This window comes from Anomaloglossus baeobatrachus, chromosome 3, assembly GCF_048569485.1.
Source record: "Anomaloglossus baeobatrachus isolate aAnoBae1 chromosome 3, aAnoBae1.hap1, whole genome shotgun sequence".
In the NCBI taxonomy this organism is placed as follows: domain Eukaryota; kingdom Metazoa; phylum Chordata; class Amphibia; order Anura; family Aromobatidae; genus Anomaloglossus; species Anomaloglossus baeobatrachus.
The window spans coordinates 283,201,170-283,227,523 of NC_134355.1; the positions used below are offsets into that span (position 1 = coordinate 283,201,170).

At 43.0% G+C, this 26,354-nt stretch overlaps 1 protein-coding gene across 1 annotated transcript in view; it reads right to left on the bottom strand.

Moving 5' to 3' along the window:
* Positions 1–23,983, bottom strand: part of ARG1 (arginase 1) — an 83,077-nt gene extending 59,094 nt beyond the window's left edge. The window contains exon 1 of the mRNA XM_075338270.1: positions 23,922–23,983. The gene's annotated coding sequence lies outside the window, so the exon portion shown is untranslated. The remainder of the gene's footprint in view (positions 1–23,921) is intronic.
* Positions 23,984–26,354: the final 2,371 nt, after the last annotated feature.

The following is a 26,354-nucleotide window of genomic DNA, read 5'->3' on the forward strand; positions in this document are numbered from 1 at the left end:
ACATTACAAATGTAGAGAGGTACCTAGGTGAGCAAGGCTGCACCTGGACCTTCAACCCGCCACACTCTTCGAACATGGGAGGCACCTGGGAAAGAATGATAGGAATTGCACGCAAGATTCTAGATTCTATCCTCTTGCAAGCAAACACCAGACTTACCCACGAAAGCTTGACTACGTTCTTGGCCGAAGTTACAGCTATCATGAATGCTAGGCCATTGACAGCTCTTTCTGGAGATTCTGGAGACTCAACAGTTCTTACTCCTGCCATGTTACTTACACAGAAAACCTGTGTCCCAGGAGCTCCACCTGGAGAATTCACTGAGAAAGACCTCTACAGAAGACAATGGAGGCAAGTACAAAACGTGTCCAATGCCTTTTGGGACAGATGGAGGAAACAATATCTCTCCACTCTGCAAACCAGAACAAAATGGCAGAAAGACCATCCAAACATCAGACTTGGCGATGTGGTACTTGTAAAGGACAGTCAATCACACCAAAATGAGTGGCCCCTCGGCCTGGTCACCAAACCCTTTCCCAGCAAGGACGGGAGAGTACGCAAGGTAGAGGTCAGAGTGAGCAAGCTCGGAGAGAACAAACTGTTCACCAGACCAGTCACTGAACTTGTGTTGTTGTTATCCCCTCAGGAGTCCAATAGTGGCATTGGTTAACGCCAAGCGGGGAGTGTTCTGTCTTCTATTCATTAAATAGGATAAGGGTAATATCGTTTGTTGCGCACAAGAGGTCACTGTTGGCTTTCTTATGTTTTAAGTGTTTTCCTCATACATCTCCACAGTATTTCTGTGGGTTGGAGCCTGTTGCTTTAAGGAAAAGATACTTCCTTGGACTGCCCCTTTTCCCTTCCCTTCCTGAGTTGGAGATGCAGATGTCTTGGTGCCTCCATAGGATTCAGAGGTGCTAGCTGGCTCCAGTTCCTCTTCTTCAATCGTTCCTCCTGACTAGTGGATCCCGGTAGGAATCATTGTACTAAACTACATATTTATGTTAGAATATGTGTACAGTTGTTATGTAGGCACTGTGAAGTAACAGTGGCGCTACTCAGATTACATAGGCCGTGATACATGCAGAGCAGGTGTAGGGCAGCATCAGCAGTGTAAATGTTGTATTCAGTCATATGCATTGCTCTCTATGTTATGCAGATTCTGTAAATACCAGTACTACTATGTATGTCATTCTGTTATTTGTGATATGCCTGTACTGATTTGGATTTGTATCTTTTGTTATAGTTTTTACCAATTAATCATCCATTTCTTATGATCATCCACCTATCCATCATCATTTAAGAAATAAAGACTTAAAGGCAACACAGTCTGTTTATTGAAACAGTGGATGAAGGTTAGCTGTATGCCGGAGTCCACACAGCTCACACGTGGACGAAGGCAGAACAGCAACGTGACACAGACTGTCACAGAACCTGTGTTAGAGAGCAAATGGAGGGGAGAGGGGAAAATTAGCAAATGGAGGGGAAAATAATGATTGAGCGGCGTGATGGCACGATGTGTGTGGGCGGCGGTGGGTGCTGACGCCGGCCCTGCGTAGTTCACTCATTTTTACATTTTACCCTGTATATTCATTGCATTATTCTTAATACCTTAAATAAACTACATACATATTCTAGAATTACCGATGCACTAGAATCAGGCCACCATCTAGTACTATACAGTTAGGTCCAGAAATATTTGGACAGTGACACAAGTTTTGTTATTTTAGCTGTTTACAAAAACATGTTCAGAAATACAATTCTATATATAATATGGGCTGAAAGTGCACACTCCCAGCTGCAATATGAGAGTTTTCACATCCAAATCGGAGAAAGGGTTTAGGAATCATAGCTCTGTAATGCATAGCCTCCTCTTTTTCAAGGGACCAAAAGTAATTGGACAAGGGACTATAAGGGCTGCAATTAACTCTGAAGGCGTCTCCCTCATTAACCTGTAATCAATGAAGTAGTTAAAAGGTCTGGGGTTGATTACAGGTGTGTGGTTTTCCATTTGGAAGCTGTTGCTGTGACCAGACAACATGCGGTCTAAGGAACTCTCAATTGAGGTGAAGCAGAACATCCTGAGGCTGAAAAAAAAGAAAAAATCCATCAGAGAGATAGCAGACATGCTTGGAGTAGCAAAATCAACAGTTGGGTACATTCTGAGAAAAAAGGAATTGACTGGTGAGCTTGGGAACTCAAAAAGGCCTGGGCGTCCACGGATGACAACAGTGGTGGATGATCGCCGCATACTTTCTTTGGTGAAGAAGAACCCGTTCACAACATCAACTGAAGTCCAGAACACTCTCAATGAAGTAGGTGTATCTGTCTCTAAGTCAACAGTAAAGAGAAGACTCCATGAAAGTAAATACAAAGGGTTCACATCTAGATGCAAACCATTCATCAATTCCAAAAATAGACAGGCCAGAGTTAAATTTGCTGAAAAACACCTCATGAAGCCAGCTCAGTTCTGGAATAGTATTCTATAGACAGATGAGACAAAGATCAACCTGTACCAGAATGATGGGAAGAAAAAAGTTTGGAGAAGAAAGGGAACGGCACATGATCCAAGGCACACCACATCCTCTGTAAAACATGGTGGAGGCAACGTGATGGCATGGGCATGCATGGCTTTCAATGGCACTGGGTCACTTGTGTTTATTGATGACATAACAGCAGACAAGAGTAGCCGGATGAATTCTGAAGTGTACCGGGATATACTTTCAGCCCAGATTCAGCCAAATGCCGCAAAGTTGATCGGACGGTTCTTCATAGTACAGATGGACAATGACCCCAAGCATACAGCCAAAGCTACCCAGGAGTTCATGAGTGCAAAAAAGTGGAACATTCTGCAATGGCCAAGTCAATCACCAGATCTTAAACCAATTGAGCATGCATTTCACTTGCTCAAATCCAGACTTAAGACGGAAAGACCCACAAACAAGCAAGACCTGAAGGCTGCGGCTGTAAAGGCCTGGCAAAGCATTAAGAAGGAGGAAACCCAGCGTTTGGTGATGTCCATGGGTTCCAGACTTAAGGCAGTGATTGCCTCCAAAGGATTCGCAACAAAATATTGAAAATAAAAATATTTTGTTTGGGTTTGGTTTATTTGTCCAATTACTTTTGACCTCCTAAAATGTGGAGTGTTTGTAAAGAAATGTGTACAATTCCTACAATTTCTATCAGATATTTTTGTTCAAACCTTCAAATTAAACGTTACAATCTGCACTTGAATTCTGTTGTAGAGATTTCATTTCAAATCCAATGTGGTGGCATGCAGAGCCCAACTCGCGAAAATTGTGTCACTGTCCAAATATTTCTGGACCTAACTGTATATGCTTTTTACATTTCTTTTACCCAGATGAAGGACTTTGCATTTGTCCCTGTTAAACGCCATTCTGTTCGCCTCGGCCCATTGTTCAAATGTGCTTAGATACTTTTGAAAACGCTCTCTTTCCTCTCTAGTGTTGGCTACTCCTCCTATCTTAGTATCATCTGCAAATTTTATGAGTTCCCCAATAATTCTATTATCCAGATCATTTATAAAGATATTAAACATCACAGGCCGCAGGACCGAGCCTTGCATTGCCACACTTTTGACTTTCCTCCAGTTTGATGTGCAGCCATTTAGTATTTCTCGTTGTGCCCAATCATTAAGCCAGTTGTGAATCTATCTAACTGATTTTTTTGTCAATTCCATACTTGATCATTTTTTCAACGAGGATGTCATGTAATACTTTATCAAATGCCTTACTACTATATCAACAGCATTCCCCTGTTCCAACCATTCAATGATTTTGTTGTAGAAGGAAATCAGGTTGGTCTGACAAGATTTATTGGTCATAAAGCCGTGCTGGATTTGATTGATTAATGCCTTCCCATCCAGATACAAGTAAATGTTTTTTGACAATTTGCTCAAAATGTTTTGCTGCTATGGAGGTCAGGCTTACTGGCCTGTAATTCCCTAAATCCTCCTTTTCCCCATTTTTGTAGATAGGAACCACATTTGCCCTTTTCCAATCTAGAGGAACCACTCCTGTTTCCCATGACTTATTGAAGATTATGGCACTTGGTACTATTATTTCCTCAGCTATCTTTTTCAGCACTAAAGTTGCTAAAGTAGACCACAGGGTCAAAAGGTGTTGATGCCTGGGCTAAACTAAGTAAAAACTCCATGAAGAACATTGTAACAAAAGAAGAGGACAGTAGGAGTATAGAGTACAAAAATATCAATAATTTTATTAGACACAATACAATATTAAAATATAGAATGACGGTATTAAAGGAGGGGGTGGAGTAATAAATAGGATTTAAGAGGACCGCCTGGAATGCAACAACTGATCTCAAAAGGATGGCATGTGGCAAGATCAGGGCAAGGAAATGTGTATTAAAATAATAGTATAATTAGATTGCTGGCATAACTATGTAAGGCACATTAATTTAATTATAATTACGGGCCAAAAACATGTGCCAAATGTAAATACAAGATTTTGAATGGTCATAAATAATACCCCGTGTTGCTGTAATTCCCTAACACATACACAAGTTCAATAGTAGAAGTAGTAAATAAGGCATGTCTGCAAGTATGTCCATATATTCACATACCTGTGAGGAGGAGAGATGTAGGGGAAGTGATACAGTGTAGCAGCCGAGCGGTCAAATGCTTTGTTGCGTGTTTCACCACAAATAATGTGGCTTAATCATGGGGAAGCCAGTCCTATATGTGTGCTTTGGTGGTGAGTGGATATAGAGTGAGGAGAGCAGGTGAATCAAATCACTGTGCCATGCACCGGCGCACGCGTAAAGCCGATGAAGTTAACTGGGCCGCATAGCGGCCATGCACCGTTGCAGTGGCAAGTGGAGAGATGGCCACAGCCGCCAACAGTGCATGCGCGGAAGCAGGGACGTGTCACCATGGCTCCCGTGCACGCAGCTATTTGCAGCCAGCTGTCCCCACAAGCCACCGCAATCTGCACCGGGCACATGCGCACAGCGGCAGGAGGTATGTAACGGAGGAAATGTGCATATGGTCGCATTAACTAAGCCACAAGGGGGACCAGGCCACTATCAATATAGTCCAAAGTGACACAAAGGTGAATGCTGTTTTGTGAAATACATCAGAAACAAAAATGTATCTGTATAGAGTAAATCTAAGAAGAGAGCGTCCAATATAAGATCTAGACATAGCATAGAAACAAAATAAGCACTTAAAACATTGCGAAAATATGTAACCACAGGTCAGCAATCCACAAGACTTTTTAGAAGGATAGTTCCACTTGTTCTTGAAAGTTTTTTTTTTTTTAGACCAGGATACCCATCAAATGTGGCAGGCAAATATACAGTATATTGAAATATACAGTTTTTCTCCTTACTATTTTCTCACCGTTTGTTTTTTATTATTTTTCCAGATTTTTCAATGTATATTTGCCTGCCACATTAGATAAGTATCATGGCCTAAAAAAAGGTCAAGAACAAGTAGAACTATCCTTCTAAAGCCTGCTTTACACGTTTCAATATGTCGTGCGATTGCACCCGCCCCTATCGGTTGTGCGGCATGGGCAATTTGTTGCCCGTGTCGCACAATGCTGTAACCCCCTGTCACACGCACTCACCTTCCAAACGACCTCGCTGTGGGCGGCGAACATCCACTTACTGAAGGGGGAGGGACATTCGGCGTCACAGCGACGTAACACAGCGGCCGCCCAATAGAAGCGGAGGGGAGGAGATGAGCGGGACATAAACATCCCGCCCAACTCCTTCCTTCAGCATTGCCGGCGGGACACAGGTAAGCTGTGTTCATCATTCCGGGGTGTCACATGGAGCGATGTGTGCTGCCTCGGGAACGATGAACAACCGGATGTTCGATTTTTAGAAAATGAGAGACGTGTCAACGATGAATGAGAAGGTGAGTATTCTGCTCATTCATAGTGGTCACACGCTACAATATCACTAACGATGCCGGATGTGCGTCACTTACGATGTGACCCCGCCGACATCTCGTTAAATATATCGTAGCGTGTAAAGCCCGCTTTAGTCTTGTGGATCGGGCGACCTGTGGTTACATATATTCAGCATGTTTTATGTGCTTATTTTGTTTCTATGTTCTGTCTAGATCTTATATTGGACACTCTCTTCTTAGATTTACTATATACATATACATTTTTATTTCTGATGTATTTCACAAAAAGGCATTCACCTTTGTGTCACTTTGGACTATATTGATAGTGGCCTGTCCCCCTTGTGGCTTATGTGTAGTTGATTATCTCAGGTCCACAAATTAACTAAAATATTCATGCAACGGTTCTTTACTATAGTAACAGAGCAACCAATCTTGGATAAGACCAACGTTTCGGCCTTGCGGCCTTTCTCTAGGTCTCTATACATGAAAATAATAGAAATCAATAAACAATTTCATAGTTGAATATATGAAAAACAAGAAACTGAATAAACATTAATATTATTATATGCAAATGATCATAATAAAAAAAGAATATATAGTAAACATGATACATCTCAATATTACAGCATAAAAATACAGCTATAATAAAGATCTGTTACAAAGAATCCCAATCGTATATAAGAAAACAAGTATAACTAAAAATTACAAAAATAGTTAGGTCCAGAAATATTTGGACAGTGACACAAGTTTTGTTATTTTAGCTGTTTACAAAAACATGTTCAGAAATACAATTATATATATAATATGGGCTGAAAGTGCACACTCCCAGCTGCAATATGAGAGTTTTCACATCCAAATCGGAGAAAGGGTTTAGGAATCATAGCTCTGTAATGCATAGCCTCCTCTTTTTCAAGGGACCAAAAGTAATTGGACAAGGGACTCTAAGGGCTGCAATTAACTCTGAAGGCGTCTCCCTCGTTAACCTGTAATCAATTAAGTAGCTAAAAGGTCTGGGGTTGATTACAGGTGTGTGGTTTTGCATTTGGAAGCTGTTGCTATGACCAGACAACATGCGGTCTAAGGAACTCTCAATTGAGGTGAAGCAGAACATCCTGAGGCTGAAAAAAAAGAAAAAATCCATCAGAGAGATAGCAGACATGCTTGGAGTAGCAAAATCAACAGTCGGGTACATTCTGAGAAAAAAGGAATTGACTGGTGAGCTTGGGAACTCAAAAAGGCCTGGGCGTCCACGGATGACAACAGTGGTGGATGATCGCCGCATACTTTCTTTGGTGAAGAAGAACCCGTTCACAACATCAACTGAAGTCCCGAACACTCTCAGTGAAGTAGGTGTATCTGTCTCTAAGTCAACAGTAAAGAGAAGACTCCATGAAAGTAAATACAAAGGGTTCACATCTAGATGCAAACCATTCATCAATTCCAAAAATAGACAGGCCAGAGTTAAATTTGCTGAAAAACACCTCATGAAGCCAGCTCAGTTCTGGAAAAGTATTCTATGGACAGATGAGACAAAGATCAACCTGTACCAGAATGATGGGAAGAAAAAAGTTTGGAGAAGAAAGGGAACGGCACATGATCCAAGGCACACCACATCCTCTGTAAAACATGGTGGAGGCAACGTGATGGCATGGGCATGCATGGCTTTCAATGGCACTGGGTCACTTGTGTTTATTGATGACATAACAGCAGACAAGAGTAGCCGGATGAATTCTGAAGTGTACCGGGATATACTTTCAGTCCAGATTCAGCCAAATGCCGCAAAGTTGATCGGACGGTGCTTCATAGTACAGATGGACAATGACCCCAAGCATACAGCCAAAGCCACCCAGGAGTTCATGAGTACAAAAAAGTGGAACATTCTGCAATGGCCAAGTCAATCACCAGATCTTAACCCAATTGAGCATGCATTTCACTTGCTCAAATCCAGACTTAAGACGGAAAGACCCACAAACAAGCAAGACCTGAAGGCTGCGGCTGTAAAGGCCTGGCAAAGCATTAAGGAGGAGGAAACCCAGCGTTTGGTGATGTCCATGGGTTCCAGACTTAAGGCAGTGATTGCCTCCAAAGGATTCGCAGCAAAATATTGAAAATAAAAATATTTTGTTTGGGTTTGGTTTATTTGTCCAATTACTTTTGACCTCCTAAAATGTGGAGTGTTTGTAAAGAAATGTGTACAATTCCTACAATTTCTATCAGATATTTTTGTTCAAACCTTCAAATTAAACGTTACAATCTGCACTTGAATTCTGTTGTAGAGGTTTCATTTCAAATCCAATGTGGTGGCATGCAGAGCCCAACTGTGTCACTGTCCAAATATTTCTGGACCTAACTGTAATTGAAGACAAAAGGAAAAAGCACAAAATCAAAAACCACACTACTCTAACAAAATATCTAAGTAAAGGTTGCCTGGAGGAGTATGTCAGTCAGGCTGAAACAGCTTGTAGGCTCCAACATTAAATACCCCTTGTGGCTTAGTCATTGCGTCCATATGCACACTTCCTCCGTTACATACCTGCTGCCGCTGTGCATGTGTGCCCGGCGCTGATTGCTATGGTCTGTGAGGCTGGCTGGCTGCAAATAGCTAAGTGCCTATGCGCGGGAGCCATGGTGCCGCGTCCCTGTTCCCGTGCATGTGCCGTTGGTGGCTGCGGCATCTCTCCCCGCGCCTCGGCACCCGACGCATGCGCCACTATAGGGCCTGGTTAACTTCTCCATCCGCTTTACGCATGCGCCGCTGCACTGGGATTTGATTCACCTGCTCTCCTCACTTTATATCCACTCACCACCAATGCACACATATAGGACTAGCTTCCGCATGATTAAGCTGCATTATTTGCAGCAAAACGCGCGTTGTTGCATCTGACTGCTCGGCTGTTACACTGTAACTACCCTATCTCTCCTTCTCACAGATACGTGGATATATGAGCATAGCTGCAGACATGCCCTATTTACTTCTTCTACTATTGAACTTATGTAGGTGTTAGGGAATTACACAAACATGGGGCATTATTTAAAACCATTAAAATTCTTGTATTTACGCTGGCACATGTTTATAGCCAGTAATTATTGTAATTAAATTATTGAATATGTATTTTTATATGCGCCTTACATATTTATGCCAGCGATCTAATTATACTATTATTTTGATCCACATTTCCTTGCCCTGATCTGGCCACATGCCATCCTTTTGAGATCAGTTGTTGCATTCCGTGCGGTCTTCTTAAATCCTATTTATTACTCCACCCCTCTCCTTTAATACCGTCATTCTATATTTTAATATTGTATTTGTGTCTAATAAAGATGTTGATATTTTTGTACTCTATACTCCTTGCCTTCCTCTTTTGTTAAAATATGAACGTCTTAGCTCCATCTGCTGTTCCACTTTGTTGACTGTTTCACCTCTTTTGATTCTGCAGGACTCCAATGGTCTCCTTCCCTTTTATTTTGCTTTTAACATAAATTTAAAAAGTGGCATGCTGTCTCTCAATTTTGATTTCCTCCATTAGATGCGACAATCCTGGATCTTTACCCAGCTCATCTTGATTGCCCTGGTGTGGTGGCAATTGGGGTAATAAAGGGTTAATCACAGCTCACAGCTGCCACTAAGCCCTAGATTAGTAATGGGAGGTGTCTATGCGGCTCCCCCCATTTCTAATCTGCAAAACAAATGAACATAAACATTGAAAAAATCCTATTTTGAAACACAGCCTCTTTCACCCTATTGTTAACCCCAAAACACCCAGTTCCGATGTAATCCACAGTAGGTCCCATGATGATACCAGCTCTGCTACATCTGAAGTTTCAGCATGCGGGCATAGAACATGACCACCCGCTGTGAGCTTCATGCAGAGAATGACTGAGCTGAGCAATGAGTGGTCACGTCACTCAGGATATGATCGCAGGTAACCTGATCTCAGGTGACCTCATTTAACCGAGTTTTCTCACATCACAGACCTGCATCTCCTGGCAAAAAACAGCATTTTTTTGCCAAGAGATGCAGATTTGGTGCTGACATTTCTACACCATATTCCTGCACTCAATATACACCTTCTGGCAGAAAAAAAAAAATCGCATCAAAACACCAAACACCAGGAGGTGTAGATTGGGTGCGAGAATATGATGAAAAATTTCAGCACCAAATCTGCATCCCTTGGCAAACAAAATGCACAGAAATGGTTTTGACACTATTTTGGTGCATTTTTCTACCAGGAGGTGCAAATTTGGTGCTAAATGGTGTAGATTAGCTATCGGCTTTATCATGGCTGGGTATCAAATTTGTTAGAGATTGCACGCTGGATTTTTAAATTATTTGTTTAAATAATAACAAAAAAAAAGCAGCCACATGCAGTCCCTCTCATCTTGAAATACAGATAAGCGGATGGCTGGGGGCTTCGGCCTGTAGTCGTATGCTTTATCTGTGCTGGGTATTATAATATGAGTGGAACCTACACAAATTTTTTAATTTATTTATTTTTACATCAATAGAAATGCACACACAGCACCTTTGATTGAAATCAGTCAGACACGCTGTCCCACAGCGTGGGGGCGCGTCTGACTGCAACCAATCAGAGACGCCGGCACTGCTGGTGGGCGGGGAAGCAGTGCATACATATGTATGAGGTTAATGAGCAGCCCTGGAAGTAGTATAAGCAGGCCCTGGAACCAGTGTACAGCCGCCTGAGAGACTCAGTAAGGCCTAAGACACACGGCATGAAAATTGGAGAGAGTGTGATGCAAAAAAACATCGCATTCCACTCGGACCAATATTACCCTATGTCCCAGCACCCATGATCGATTATTTTCTCAGCCCTAATCGGACCGAGAAAACAGTTGCAGCATGCTGTGGGTGCAATGCGATCCTTGTTTCTCTCGCACCCATTCAAGTCTATGGGGCGAGAGAAAAATCACACTGCACTCGCAATACACCGGTGTACTGCAAGTGCAGGGCGATAATGGCAATAGCCGGCAATGGATGAGAGAGGGAGATAAATCCCTCCACTCCGCAGTGCTGGCCCACCCTTCCTCAGAGCCAGCCCACCCCCTGCAGCTGTGGTTTGATTGCATGATTGGACCTCAGTTGCAGTGACACTCGCATGTACTCGATAATATTCGCTACGGCAGCAATCACCACATATCGCATGTGCGACGGGGGTGAGTGCTATCGCGCTCGACATCGCTAGCAATTGCTAGCGATGTCGCAGCATGTAAAGCCCGCAAGGCTCCTGCATTCCTCTTTCCCTGAGTTTTCTTTACTCTTCCTTTATTTTTTTTAATTACCAGAGTTGCCGGACCAGGATTGTTACCTGGAGTTCCCTGAGAACTCCAGGTCCGGGGTTGGTGCTCGGATACTTTTGAACACGCGCGGATCCCGACTTTTATAGTCCGGGTCCGCCATCACTAATTACACCGTGTGCAGAATTATTAGGCAGATGAGTATTTTCATCACATGATACTTTTTATACATGTTGTCCTACTCCAAGCTGTATAGGCTTGAGAGCCAACTACCAATTAAGTAAATCAGAGGATGTTCATCTCTGTAATGAGGAGGGGTGTGGTTTAATGACATCAACACCCAATATAAGGAGTGCTTAATTATTAGGCAACTTCCTTTCCTTTGGCAAAATGGGTCAGAAGAGAGATTTGACAAGCTCTGAAAAGTCCAAATCTGTGAGGTGTCTTGCAGAGGGATGCAGAAGTCTTGAAATTGCCAAACTTTTGATGCGTGATCCCTGAATAATCAAGTGTTTCATGGCAAATAGCGAACAGGGTTGTAAGAAGCGTGTTGGGCAAAAAAGGCGCAAAATAACTGCCCATGAATTGAAGAAAATCAAGCGTGAAGCTGCCAAGATGCCATTTGCCACCAGTATGGCCATATTTCAGAGCTGCAACGTTACTGGAGTATCAAAAAAGCACAAGGTGTGCCATACTCAGGGTCATGGCCAAGGTAAAGAAGGCTGAAAAACGACCACCTTTGAACAAGAAACAAAAATAAAATGTTAAGACTGGGCCAAGATATATTTTAAGACTGATTTTTCAAAGGTTTTATGGACTGATGAAATGAGAGTGGCTCTTGATGGGCCAGACAGATGGGCCAGAGGCTGGATCAGTAAAGGGCAGAGAACTCCACTCCGACTCAGACGCCAGCAAGGTGGAGGTGGGGTACTGGTATGGGCTGGTATCATCAAAGATGAACTCGTGGGACTTTTTTTGGATTGAGGATGGAGTGAAGCTCAACTCCCAGACCTACTGCCAGTTTCTGGAAGATAACTTCTTCAAGCAGTGGTACAGGAAGAAGTTGGTATCGTTCAAGAAAAACATGATTTTTATGCAGGACAATGCTCCATCACATGCATCCAACTACTCCACAGCGTGGCTGGCCAGTAAAGGTCTAAAAGATGAAAAAACAATGACATGGCCCCCTTGTTCACCTGATCTGAACCCCATAGAGAACCTGTGGTCCCTCATAAAATGTGAAATCTACAGGGAGAGAAAACCATACACCTCTCGGAACAGTGTCTTGGGAGGCTGTGGTGGCTGCTGCAAGTTTTCCTACCAATAAAGAATGGAGAGGTCTGTAATTTTTATTGCAGGTACACTTCAACTGTGACAGACAGAATAAAACAAAAATCCATAATCTCACATTGTATGATTTTTAAATAATTAATTTGGATTTTATTGCGTGAAAGAAATAATTGATCACCTACCAACCAGCAAGAATTCTGGCTCTCACAGACTTATTATTTTTTATTTAAGAAGCCCTCCTGCTCTTCACTCATTACCTGTATTAACTTGCCCTGTTTGAAGTCTTTACCTGTATAGAAGACACCTGCCCACACACTCAATCAATCACACTCCAACCTCTCCACCATGACCAAGACCAAAAAGCTGTTGAATATGAGTCATGGCTGGGTCTTCCAGCATGACAGTGACTCAAAACACAGCTAGAGAAACTAAGGCGTGGCTCTGTAAGAAGAATTTAAAGATCATGGAGTGGCCTAGCCAGTCTCCAGACCTAAATCCAATAGAAAATGTGTGCTGGGAGCTGAAATTCAATGTTGCCTAGTGACCCCCAAAACTGGAAAGATCTGTATAGAGGAGTGAATCAAAATCTCTGCTGCAGTGTGTGCAAACTTGATCAAGAACTACTGGAAACGTCTGATCTCTGTAATTGCAAACAAAGGTTTCTGCACCAAATAAGTTCTGTTTTGTATTGCATAAAATCCTTATTTCATGCAATGAAATGCAAACTAATTATTTTAAATTCATACAATGTGATTTTCTGGATTTTTTCTGTATTCTGTCTGTCACAGTTGAAGTGTATCTAGAATGAAAATTACAGACCTCTCCATTCTTTGTAGGTGGGAAAACTTGCAAAATTGGCAGTGTATGAAATACTTATTTTCCACATTATATAGATATATGTGTGTGTGTGTGTGTGTGTGTGTGTGTGTGTGTGTGTGTGTATACACATATGTATATGCAATGTGGTTACATTACTTTCCTAACAGGCATAAAATCTTTAAAGAGGTCATATGATTTGTTACCAAAACATGACAGAAATAGAAAAAAACAGTATAGAATGTGCTATGGTTTTAAAAAGAATTGATAGAAATAAAATGGCTATCAATAGTACAAAGTGATACAGATTCTTAGATATACTGTACAGTATGTACAGCAGGAGAAAAATATATTAAACACGTCACCAATTTTTTAAGTAAATATATTTCTAAATGTGCAATTGTAGCACTCAGGGGGCAGGGGTAAAGAGGCACGGGGTCTCGGACCTGAGTTACTTGTCGCCGGGCCGGTGTGATGATCTGAGAGATCGCTGTGGCATGCCCGGCTTCGTGCCCCGAGGTGTACACCAATAAGGAGGGAGGATGATGGGGGTTGTAGTAGAAAGATTGTCATGATGCCACCTGTGGTACGCGGCCAGAGATCAGCCGCCACTGTTGTCGCTGTCCTCCAGGGCGGATGATAATAGCAGCCGAAGATGGTATCGCTCCCCACAGATAGAGCGGGCCCCGGGGCATGATGAGGGGAGTGGTGGTGGCGATGGCCTTTGGTGCCGAGGCGCGGGGCGGCAGCGCTGGTAATAAGAGTCTGAGCCAGATGCTGCACTTCCAGGTGTCTTTACTCAATCTTTGTGCCGCTTGCCCTGGTAGTACTGGTAACTCGAAGTGATGGGCCCCGTCGAACCCAGATTCCTTTTGGAGGTTAGTCTGGTGGGATGCTAGATGGGCCCCTTCCTCCTAGTGCCCTGTGTGTTGGATCCCTGTGGCTTAAAACTACTTTGGGACCCAGTCCGTCTTGAGTAGTACTGTCGTCCCTATTTGCAGGTCCGCAGCTCCACAATGGGGCCTGATGCTGTCCAAGGCCCCGGATCCTATCTGGCACTGTGCTTTTGGGCTCTTTGTGGCCAAGGAAGCTTGAAACCTCCCCTTTCCGGCAGATTCTGGAAAACCAACTTGAAGTGTGATCTTCCCTAGGGTCCTACACCTTGCGTGGCGCTGGTTCAGAGGGAGCGACTAAGCTCACACCTCGGCAACCACAAGAACAGCTCCTGTGTCCTACCAGAGCACCGGAAAGACATGTCTGCTCCTTTCCTCTCCTGCTGCAGAACACCTAACTGTTGTGTTGGCTCCTGACTCCCCCTGGTGGCTTCTCCTTCCACGGGTCCCTGTCACTAGTGGGTGGTGCCCCCCTCATGTTTGAAGGCTACCTTAAGACCCTACTCTAGCCCACTCCCCTTTGGGGAGGGCAACCTGGTTGTCTATTTGAGTGTGTAAGCGATGAAACTGGTACTGACCTCCTCTGGATCCCAGTTAAGCACTACACTTTAAATCAGGTGCAGTACTCTGTGGTGACTGGAGCCTCAGGAGTGCCACACTATTGATATGAATTTCTCACCTAATGTCGGTAACAACCCATCCAACCCACACAAGCAAAAAACCCAAAGCATATTTATTTATGTGTAATGCTAATAATGGTGTGTAATACTCATAATGAGAAATGACGTTGGGAAAATGTATGGAACACGCTTACTGAAATGTATTTAATACTTTGTACAAAAGCCTTTGATGATGACAGCTTTAAGACACCTCCTATATAGAGAAATGAATCGCATGCATTTTTCAGGTGTGATTTTAGCCCGTACTTCCACTCAAACACTCTTCAAATCCTGAAAGATCTGTTGGCTCCTTCTAAGAGTTCTGAGCTTTAGATCCTTCCATAAATGTTTCTTCGGTTTCAAATCAGGTGATTAACTGGGCTATTCTAGCAGCTTTATTTTCTTTCCTTGAATCAAATTGAGAGTTTCTTCGGCTGTGTGATTGGGATCATCGTCTAGATGGCAGCAACTTTTATCATGAATGTATGATTTGTCCATTCATTCTTCCTTTAATCATATGAAGTTTGCCAGTGCCGTATGCTAAAAAACAGCCCCAAACTATGATGTTCCCACATCCAAACTTCAGTGTTGGTATGGAGATTTTGGGGCCTCCAAACATGATGTTTATTATGGCATCCAAAGAGTTCAAATTTGATCTCATCTGACCAGACCATATTCTCCCAGTATTTCACAGGCTTGTTTAAATGTTGTTGAGCAAACTGTAAATGCGACTGAACATGCTTTTTGTTTTGCAAGGGAGTCTTGCATGGTGAGCTTGCACACAGGCCATGGAGGTTGAGAGTATTAGTTATTCTTTTCTTTGAAACAATTGTACCTGATAATTGCAGGTCTTTCTGTATCTCTTAGGCGGTTCTTGGCTCTTGGACAACTCTTCTGATAATTCTTTTCACTCCTCTGTCTGAAATCTTGTGGTGAGCACCTGGTTGTGGCCCATATACGATGGTGAAATTATGTTTTTTCCACTTCTGGATTGTGGCCCCAACATTTCTCACTGGGACCATTAGATGTTTTTTGTGTAGCACCTTGGTAATGAGACATCCTTTTATAGGCCATCAGTTGAAGCACCAGATATTACTTTTTATCAACTGGCAGGAATGACTTTATCGATTGATTTCAGTTAGTGTCATGATTTTCCATGGCTTTTTGCACCTTTCTTTCTGCATGTGTTCAATACTTTTTCTCTGTCATTTCTCATTATACATATAACTTAATTTATGGACATCTATGGTTTGGTTTCTTTGCTTGTGTGTATTGGATGGGTTGCTACCGATATCTGGTAAAAATTCATGTCAAGAGCACCTTTAAAATTATATTCACTTAGAAAATTGGTGATGTGTTCAATATTTATTTCCCCTGCAGTATGTTTCTCGCACATGTGGGTACTGAACTGTAATTACACATGGACTTTTAATGGTATTAATCCAAACAAGGTGAGTTTGTACATATCAGTCCCTTTTCACACTAGAGTCATAGCTTTTTTTTTTTATAGAATAGTGTCTTTGAGGTTTCTCCATGAGTCTAGGTATTTTTTATAGAAGTATCGAGGTGCAGACAAGCTGGAAACACTAAAAGTAAAAGACAAAAATTGAAATGCAAAGATGACCTAAGCCTACCTTTTTAATAATCGAATAAATGTCACTAAGAAGCCTAACAAAGTGGTTGACATTCTATAAATGGAAAAAAAATGGTATCCTTCCAAAGCATATGATCATTGCAACTAACTGTGATCCCTCTAAAAAAAATTAATAAAAATATATTCTATTAATATATCAGTATATTTCTATGAAATTATTATTTCCAGAAAAACCTTTTGTAAACCTAGAAGAGAGTGATTTTTTTTTTATTCACTGTTATGACCTAGATAAAAATGCAAATACAATGGAGAGCTAAAAAAAAATGAAGCGTTCCATAACTAATAACAAAGAAACAACAAAACGAGAAAAAAACCCACAAATTCTTTGACCATGAGTAATATTGTATAAAACCATAAGCTGTAAGGTCACTACAAGTCTGATACAAGAGATCAGTATATTGATTTTTTTTTTTTTAACCTTTTTTGGTTCATTATGTAGAGAGTCTACATTCCAAGAAAGAAGTAAACAGAATACTTTGCTGATTACCCTAAGGCACTTATCACATTTCACGACATGGTTCGTCTATTAAAATGATCATAACTCAGATACTGATTTATCTGATACCGTGAAGCTCTGGAACGATTATACAAAATTATAGAACGGTATTGGAAAACATTAAGGAAGTAAGATCTAATTAATGGGAATCTGACAGCAGGATTTACCCCCATACAGTGTTAATAATGCAGTATAAACCTCCTAATGACATTTGTATTTGTGACTTTATTACATATGTGTTTATGTTTTTAGGGAATTACTCCCTTTCTTCGGGGGAGTGATGCCAGCAAAGTATAGAGATGAGTTACAGTCAGGGCCGAAATGGGACTAAAATTCAGCCCTGGCATTTGGGGGTACCTTTATAGGTGACATCTTCTGAGTCATTCCCATCCTTTTTGTCTCCACGCAGTACAGACGCCATGATGGGGTTTCGTGCCCACTGCTCATCTCTGAAGACCTCCGTCTTTATTCTTCAGCAGCACTTCCCCACACAACAGCTTTAAAAATAAAAGTATCATTATACTGCCCCATAAATATAAATATCTCCCACGCTGTGCCCCTGAATAAATAATTGCTGTGCTTCCTTCACAAAATATCCCCCCACACTGCCCTTATCCAAAATACCTCCCACACTGCCTCTTTCCTTAACATACCCCCACGCTGCCTCTTTCCATAATGTCCCCTCAACACTGCTCTCTTTATAATATACCCTCACACTACCTCTCTCCATAATATCCCTCCATATTGCTCCTTTATTATTATTATTATTATTATTATTATTATTATTATTTATATATTCTCCCCAAACTGCTCTTTTGTAATCCCCCCACACACACACAATACAATGTACCCTCCATTACCCCACCCCCCCACACACCCACAATACAATGCATCATTACCCCTACACACACACACAATACAACGCACCCTCTATTACCCCCTCACACACACACACACAATACAATGCACCCCTATTACCCCTGCACACACACACACACACACACACACACACAAAAATACAATGCACCCTCCATTACCCCTCCCCCCACAAACACATACACAATACAATGCACCCTCCATTACCCCTCCCCCCACACACACACAATACAATGCACCCCTCATTACCCCTCCCCCCACACACAATACAATGCACCCCCATTACCCCTCCCCCCACACACAATACAATGCACCCTCCATTACCCCTCCCCACACACACAATACAATGCACCCTCCATTACCTCTCCCCACACATACAATGCACCCTCCATTACCCCTTCCCACACACACAATACAATGCACCCCCCATTACCCCTCCCCACACACACAATACAATGCACCCCCCATTACCCCTCCCCACACACACAATACAATGCACTCTCCATTACCCCCTCCCCAGACATAATACAATGCACCCCCATCACCCCCTACACTCACAAATTACACACTTTCACTACACACTCCTGCCTCCCCCCTCAGAATACAGTACTCCCCCTCTGCCTGTCACAAAGCTGTGTTCCTTCACAAATGTCCCCTGCTATGTGTACTCAGCCCCTCCTCACTCATCCCCATTAATTACACATGTTTCTTCGGCTCCTCCATGGAGCGCTTACCGCTGCCTGATGCATCCAGTGTGACACCCGCAGCACTGTGATGATGTCAGCAAGGTGCTGATCTCATCACGTTGCTGCAGGTCGGAGGCAGGGCCCAGTCCCGACACACTGTTCAAATGTATTTACGTCTGAAAGATGCAAATACATTTGAATAGGAAGGAGGAAGATGAGGTCACCGGCACCGCCACGCTCCTCAGCAGTGTATGCATGCCGGGCACACTGTCACAGCAGGGCTGGCACAGTGCAGCCCGCTACCTCCTGGTCCTGCTGCAGCTAGTGTGCCCGGCATGCACACACTGCTGAGGAGCGCGACGGTGACTGCAGATACAGAGGCCCACTACAGGCACCGGCCCACTAAAGGGACCGGCCCATCTGACATTTGCCAGAATTGCCCTTTGGTCAGTCTGGGCCTGGTTACAGTGCTCCCAGACTAGTAAATGAGCAGGAGAATCATAAATACTTATTTACAATAAAAAGACATCTGTTACGCTCACAAAGGTAATAAGGCAGTGAGCAGGAGTGGACCCACTAGACCACAGGGTGACCTGAGCTTACCCTGTCGTGGGAGGTGCCTAACTAAGTGTCTACCGGGTAGACGTCAGGTATCACTCACAAGGCAGTGTCCAGGACTGTGGCAGCTGACCTCCAGGATGAGGACAGTGTGGCAGGCAGGATCGCTAGGCGGATATGCAGAGTCTGTAGTACTGTAGTACAGGTGCAGCCAGGATGGCCCAAGTTAGACAGGACAGCAGGAGTAGATGGATACAGGTGACACGGCTGGAACAGGGTGACAGGTACGGGTAGGTGAACACAGTTACCGGTAACGGATAGTGTGGAATGGGACCGGAGTCCTGACAACTAGCTAGCTAGACACATATGCACTTACTAACTGGCAATGTTGCTCAGGCACTTCCCCTAGTGGGAGGCTGCCTTAAGTCCCTAGTGCCCCTCAGCCATAGGCTGAGAGGCATTTTTGGGAAGTGTGCTGGCCCTGTGTGGTGTGCAGAGGTCCTGGGAGCAGGAGGAAGGAGACTCACATCTGGAAGACTGCAGGGAGGCGAGTCAGGGCAAGGAAATCTGCATCCCTGCTGAGGATATGCAGAGTAGTGTAGGGTCGCCGACACTACAACATCCTTATAATTGTCATTGAGAGACAGCACAACTAAAACTTTAAGTGGGTAAATTCTGCTGCCATGTTACCTCTAAAGTGTTAGGGTGCGTGCCCACGATCAGTGTTTGCAGTGTTTTGGATGCAGTATGCTTCAGCTGCATCCAAAACACTGTGTTGTACAGTACAAGCATAGTGGATGGGATTTCTAGAAATTCCGTGCCCACTGTGCTTGTTTTTTCTGCAGCAAACACTGACCTGCGGTGTGTCTTTCCAGACCGCAGCATGTCAATTGTTTGCTGTGGATTCACATGCTTCCTCCGTAGGGAGAACACAAGCGAGAGACCGCAGTGCACTGAACCCTGATCGTGGGTACAAGCAGCTGCGGTCTCTTGCGTTTTCCTGCAAGGGAGACTCGTGGACCCGCAGGTCAGGACCCGCTGCGTCCTGGTCGTGGGCACTTACCCTTAGAATGTTTTCTGTATTTATTTTAATTTTATTATTTGTGAAGTCTATAGATGTGATGTTCATAGATTATTTAATACTGTTCTAAAGTTGGGATAAAGCTAGAGTGCCTTGGCAGAAGGTCCTTCGAATATATAACAGTGAGCATATTTTTTGTGATAAATTTCTATCTCTACCTTATGCTACTGTGACGCCCTGGCACAGCCAGGTTGTCACAGAAAGAGTTAATCCTCCTTGGTAATCTGATCCCACACCGATGCAGCAAGACAAACCACATCCCCCAGGGTAGGAGAAAAGCAGAGCAGAGGGGAGGGGCTGGAGCAGAGTGTTTGGAGAGGAGACAGAAGTGGAGCCTGGAGCTGTAGCTCCCAGGCTGAAAGCAAAGCGTGCTCCGAGAGGGCCGGGACAGGCTGTAGTGAGGAAGGGGCAAGAGGTAGCCGGAGCAGGGCGGTGGCCCCTCGGTACCTGGGTGACCCGGATCACTACAGGGGAGTGGACTCCCCGTTCCCGGCTGAGCAGAAAGAGGAAGAGAGTGGAGCGAAAGGCACCTGGCTGCAGGGAAAGAACAACAAGGGCTGCTGCACCGTGTGTGGGACACTAACACCCCCGTACCGAAGGCTGCAGACACCGGCAATTCCTAGTTACCAGTGACTCCGTGTGACTTACTTGTGAGTACACCCGTGCCCTCGGGCACCGCACTGCAGCACTGCGCCCTGCTTACCCCATCACCGGGCCCCGGGACAACCAACCCCCTACCCATGGAGGGGAGAACTAACATCTAGCTGCTCCATACCATCACTCCCGGGATCCCCGTCCAGAGCAGCGGTGGTGTCCCAATCACCACAACTGTGGGTGGCGTCACGGACAATATAAATCTCCCTTACCAAATCCCTTTATACTGTGGAGCCTGGGATCACAGACCGGGTCACGCCACCGTGATACCCACAGAAGTGACCTCGTGGCCCGGATCTGAGTACCCCTGGTCCCCGGGCGACACACTACCTATTACTAGATTATGTTCCACCAAGATTTAATGTGTGGTCATTATATAGTGTCAGTCCAATATACAGTGTGGGAGCTATTATACATTGTGGGGCCATCACGCAGAGGGAGGACTTCTGTGGAGGGATATTATACAGTGTGGGAGCTAATGTGGGGTCATTATACAGTGTTGAAGCCATCATAAAGCATGAGGACTGCTGAGGAGGCTCCTCATACAGTGTGGGAGCTAATGTTTGGTTATTATACTGTATTGGGTCAATATACAGTGTGGGAGCTATTATACATTATAGAGGCCATTATACACTGTTGGAGCCATCATACAGCATGTGGACTACTGAGGAAGCTCCTCATACAGTGTGGGTCGTAATGTGGGGTCATACAGTTTCAGGCCAATATACAGTGTGGGAACTATTATACATTGTGGGGGCTATTATACATTGTGGGGCCATCAAACAGACTGAGGACTACTGTGGGAATCATACTGTATTTTTGTGGAATAGGGGTGACATTAGACTATGTTTAGGGAGCTGTGGGGGGCATTATAATGTGTGTAGGAGAGCTGTGGGGCATCATATTGTGCATAACAGAGCTGATGCGACATCATAATCTGTATAGGAGAGCAGCAAAGCACCATGCTGTGTATAGTGCAGCTGTGGCGACATCATGTGTATAGCGGAGCAGTGGGGATACACTGCTGTGTATAAGGGAGCTGTGAAAACATCATACTATGTATAGGGGACCTGTGGGGGTATCTAACAGAGTTGGTGAGTTGTGGGGACATCATACATTGTAGAGTGGAGCTGTGGGCCATTCAGATGTTTCACCACCCCCAAACTGAATCCCAGCTATGCCTCTGATTGGGACTGATTATGTCACATCCCCACCGGAATCCGCTCCTGCGACCTCTGCTTCGATCACCAGGTGCCGCCATATTTTCTCCATGGGTGATGCTGGTGATAGGGGAGGAGTCAGTACCAGTGGCTCTGGTACGCGCAGGCTCCGCCCATCGTCTAAGTTAGGTTTCCCTGGAGCCTGCAGTATTACTGGATGATGGTGGTGGCGTGTATCTTCCAGCTAAAGGTACCATACAGCCAATGGGAAAACACCACACCCTTCTTATTCCCCTTCCTGTCTGATGGTCACTGCCAGATATGGTCTTATAGTTCACTGAATGTCGCTGGTTCTTGTCCTGTTCTGAAAATTGATTCCCGTGTTTTGACCCCTGCCTGCTCTCTGACTACTTTCCTGCCTGCCGTTTCTGTACCTCGCTGTCATCTCCAGTTTTTGACCTTCACCTGATTCCTGACTATGCTGTTTGCCAATTTTGTCCCTTTCTGTATCTCCTGGTTTTGACCCTGCCTGACAACTACTCTTTTCCGGACTCAGCCTTCCACATGTAGTAATCTCCAGGGCCTAGTAGTAATTCTAAATCCCTGTATCCCTAATGGTTAACACTAGAACTACTGAGGTAGTCATTTTGACTACTTCACACTATGTATTTCTCCTCTGTGACTAAATTTTTTGGAATTCCGGCTTGAGACTCGGTGACATATCCTCAAATAGGATGTTAAAAAAGATTTTGTGGCAATAAATAATTTAGGTGCAAAAATTGCGCATTTATTTCAACATTCACCTATAACTACTAAAGGTAGTCATTTTGACTACCTGCTATATTTTGCTGTCCTTTTGTCACTAAAAGTTGCTGTAAAGTTTTGTACGTAATTAATTCACTGTATCTTATTTACCCTGATACCCTGACATCCCAGATATGTATCCACAATAGAAAACGATGGCGGTGAAGGCAACCAACACCACAGAAGGCAAATCTCCAGGAATACTAGTTTCAGCTGATGGTATTCAATGGAAACCTCTTGAGATTGGAGAAAACTTGCCTGGTAGGCGGGAAAAACAAAACATTCTTAGAGAAGCACCCGGCCCTACAGGATACGCCAGAAGAAATATAATTAGTGATAGTCCTTTGAGTATATGGAGATTATTTTTTGATTCATTTATCTTGACTCACAGAAAGAGCTGTACTATTGCAGAAGCACGCCGGAACAATAATGAAGAGTTTACTCTTTCTAATGAGGAGCTATATGCATTTCTAGCAATATTTTATGTCCGTGGACTATCGGGCACGAGCCATCACTCTATTGCAACTATATGGTCAAATGACTGGGGAATACCGTTATGCAAAGCGATAATGTCTAGGGACCGTTTTGTAGAAATTATGCATTACCTCAGATTTGATGAGAAGTCCAATCGATCGCAGAGACTGCAAACTGACAAATTTGCTCTCTTTTCTATTGTGTGGGACAGGTTTATTGCCAATTGCATTGCTTGTTACAAACCTGGCCCATACATTACGGTTGATGAACAACTTTTCCCAAGCAAAACCAGGTGTCCTTTCACACAGTATATACCTTCCAATCCAGATAAATATGGCCATAAATTTTGGCTAGCTGTAGATAAGGATAGTAAATATGTTGTAAATGGCTTCCCTTATCTGGGTAAAGATGATTCACGCCGTGCTGATGACCATTTAGCTGACCACGTAGTCATGAAACTATTGCAGCCGTTTTTGAAAAAAGGTCGAAATGTAACCATTGATAATTATTTTACATCAGTAAAACTTGCCAAACAGCTAAAAAACCAGGGAACGACTATCGTGGGAACGCTAAATAAGATAAGACGAGAAGTGCCTAAAGAAATAAAATCAATGAAAGAAAAGTTGTACAGCACTAAAGTCTATAAAAATGAAGATAATTTGACACTTACCGTGTATAAGGTAAGCCAACCAAAAATGTGATAATTCTGAGTTCCGTCCATCCCGATGTTCTTGTTGCTTCTGAATCTCCAAAAAAAAATCCAGAAACTGTAAAGTTTTATAATGAAACAAAATATGGAGTAGATGTAGTAGATCAGATGGCACGCAAATACAGCACAAGAACAGGTACTAGGAGATGGCCTGTTCACGCATTTGAAAATACCTTAGACTTAGCGGGTATAAATGCTTGGATATTATACAAGGAGATGACCACCGGACAAATGTCACGCAAGGCATTTTTGCAAAAGCTTGTCACAGAGTTCAGTGGTCCATATGTTGTATCTAGGGGAAAGGGTGGGATGTCCCAAGTTGCTACATCTTCAGATGGGATGTCTCAAAAAAAATGTTGCCAGATAAAAGCAAAATGCAAAAATAATCGATCTGTTGGAAATTGTATGACTTACCATAAGTCTTTGTGTGGGCAATGTACCGCTGTAATTGAAAGACGATGCCTGAAATGCGAATCAACAAATGTTTAGAAAGTTACCGGTTGTACTTCATAATAACGGTTGGTCGGTTTTATTGAGATTCTGCGCCATATTTTCATTTTTCTTCTCCTTCACTTACATTTTCTCTGCTTGTTGTTCCTGAGTTGTTGTTTATATGTGTGCACTTTAATAATTATTTTAAAATGTCTATTATTATTGTTTTACTTAGTTTACTTTTGTTATTTCCTGTAGAAAAATATGAAAAAAAATCTGAAAAAAAACATTCCAAAGCATTACTGTTGGATCTCACAATAATAATACATTAAAAAAATATAATTATTAATAAATAACCACAAATTAAACTCTAAAAATAAACGAAAACACATCAGTAGTCAAAATGACTACATTCAGTAGTTCTAGTAGGTGTCACGAGTCCAGTAGTCCTAGTGTTAAAGGGTTTTGGGGTTCTCGGGATCCTGCTTAGTGAGCGACTTGCCTTTAGCCTGTCCATGACAGCCATCCTGAGACTGGTTCCAGGCAGACGTCACAGATTACAAGTCATGTATTTGCAGACTTCTGTGCATATGATACTCATATTCAGTAAGTCATATTGCTACAATTCCTTATTTCAGTGAACTGATTTGTATTATTCTTGTGATATTTATATTTCCTGCTATTTTTATGTATTTTCATTTTAAAAGTCAAAATTGCCAGCTTTCAGCTACAGTAACTGTAACTATATTTGGATTCTATTATTTTATGTCGCATCTTGTAAGCTTCCATGTTAACTGCAGCAAACTAAATGAGCTACATTTCCATAACTATTGGTGGTCTTAAAAATTATGAGCGGAGTTATCAATACTGGCATTTCCTTCTCTATTCTTAAATAATTCCACTACAGTAAAATACCATAAAATCTATAAAGTATCACTCTGCATTTTTTTTTAACCAACTTCTAGATATCAGTAACGTATATTCCCTGTTTGTAGAAAAATAATTATCATCCGTTGTCTTCTGCTGTTTCCACTGCCGTTCTGGTCTTCTTCTGCACATCACCAGAGTTGTGGCTGGCCAAATCATTACAGTTTTTGCTGGGGAGGACTGAAAGTCATTTCTCAATGTCAGTCTATGGTTTTCATAGACTTACATCAACCCTCCTAAGCTTCTCTATATGGGCATACAGGTCATAGGAAGCTGAATAAAATTATACATTAATATCTATGATCCAAGGTCTTATTCCAGAGAAATCCACTTGTTTCTTAATATGTAAATAAGCTGTTAATATCTATAGGCTGGACATAGATCTGCATGAGAATCTGCCCCAGAGCTTATTTTAAATGAAAGGGGGCGTTACCAGTGTGAGACATGTAATGACTGACAACCTGCTCTGATTCTTTTTTTGTCATGGTGACACACAGCTTCACAGTGAGATCAGAGCCAACACAATACAGCATAACTAACATTGTAACGAGACAAAGTTCACCTCTGTTGTACTAACTCATTTGCACTTCCACTGCAGTCCTCTCACAGTGCTTCAGCTTCCAACTCACAGGCAGCCAGTCTGGGGGAAGGGCAGGACAGCAGAGCTGACAGCACTGTGAGACGACAACTGCAAATGTGTTTACAATGAGGCAAGGTTCAACCGACATCTGTAGATGCAAATGTTTGTAATGAGACAAAGTTTACTTCTGCTGTACATTGTTGGGTATAATCAGGCATAGCTCTGCAGAAGAGCTGGCAGCACTATGAGAGGACAACTGTAGATACAAATGTTTGGAATGAGACAGTTCACTTCTGCTGTACTGTGTTAGCTCTGATCTCAGTGCTGAACTGGAGGAAGATTGTTCAGGAGATCTGTGTCCGACACATAGAAAGCTTAACAACACATTTACATATAGGAAAAACATGGATTTCTCTGGAATAAGACAACGGATCACAGACATCAATATATCATTT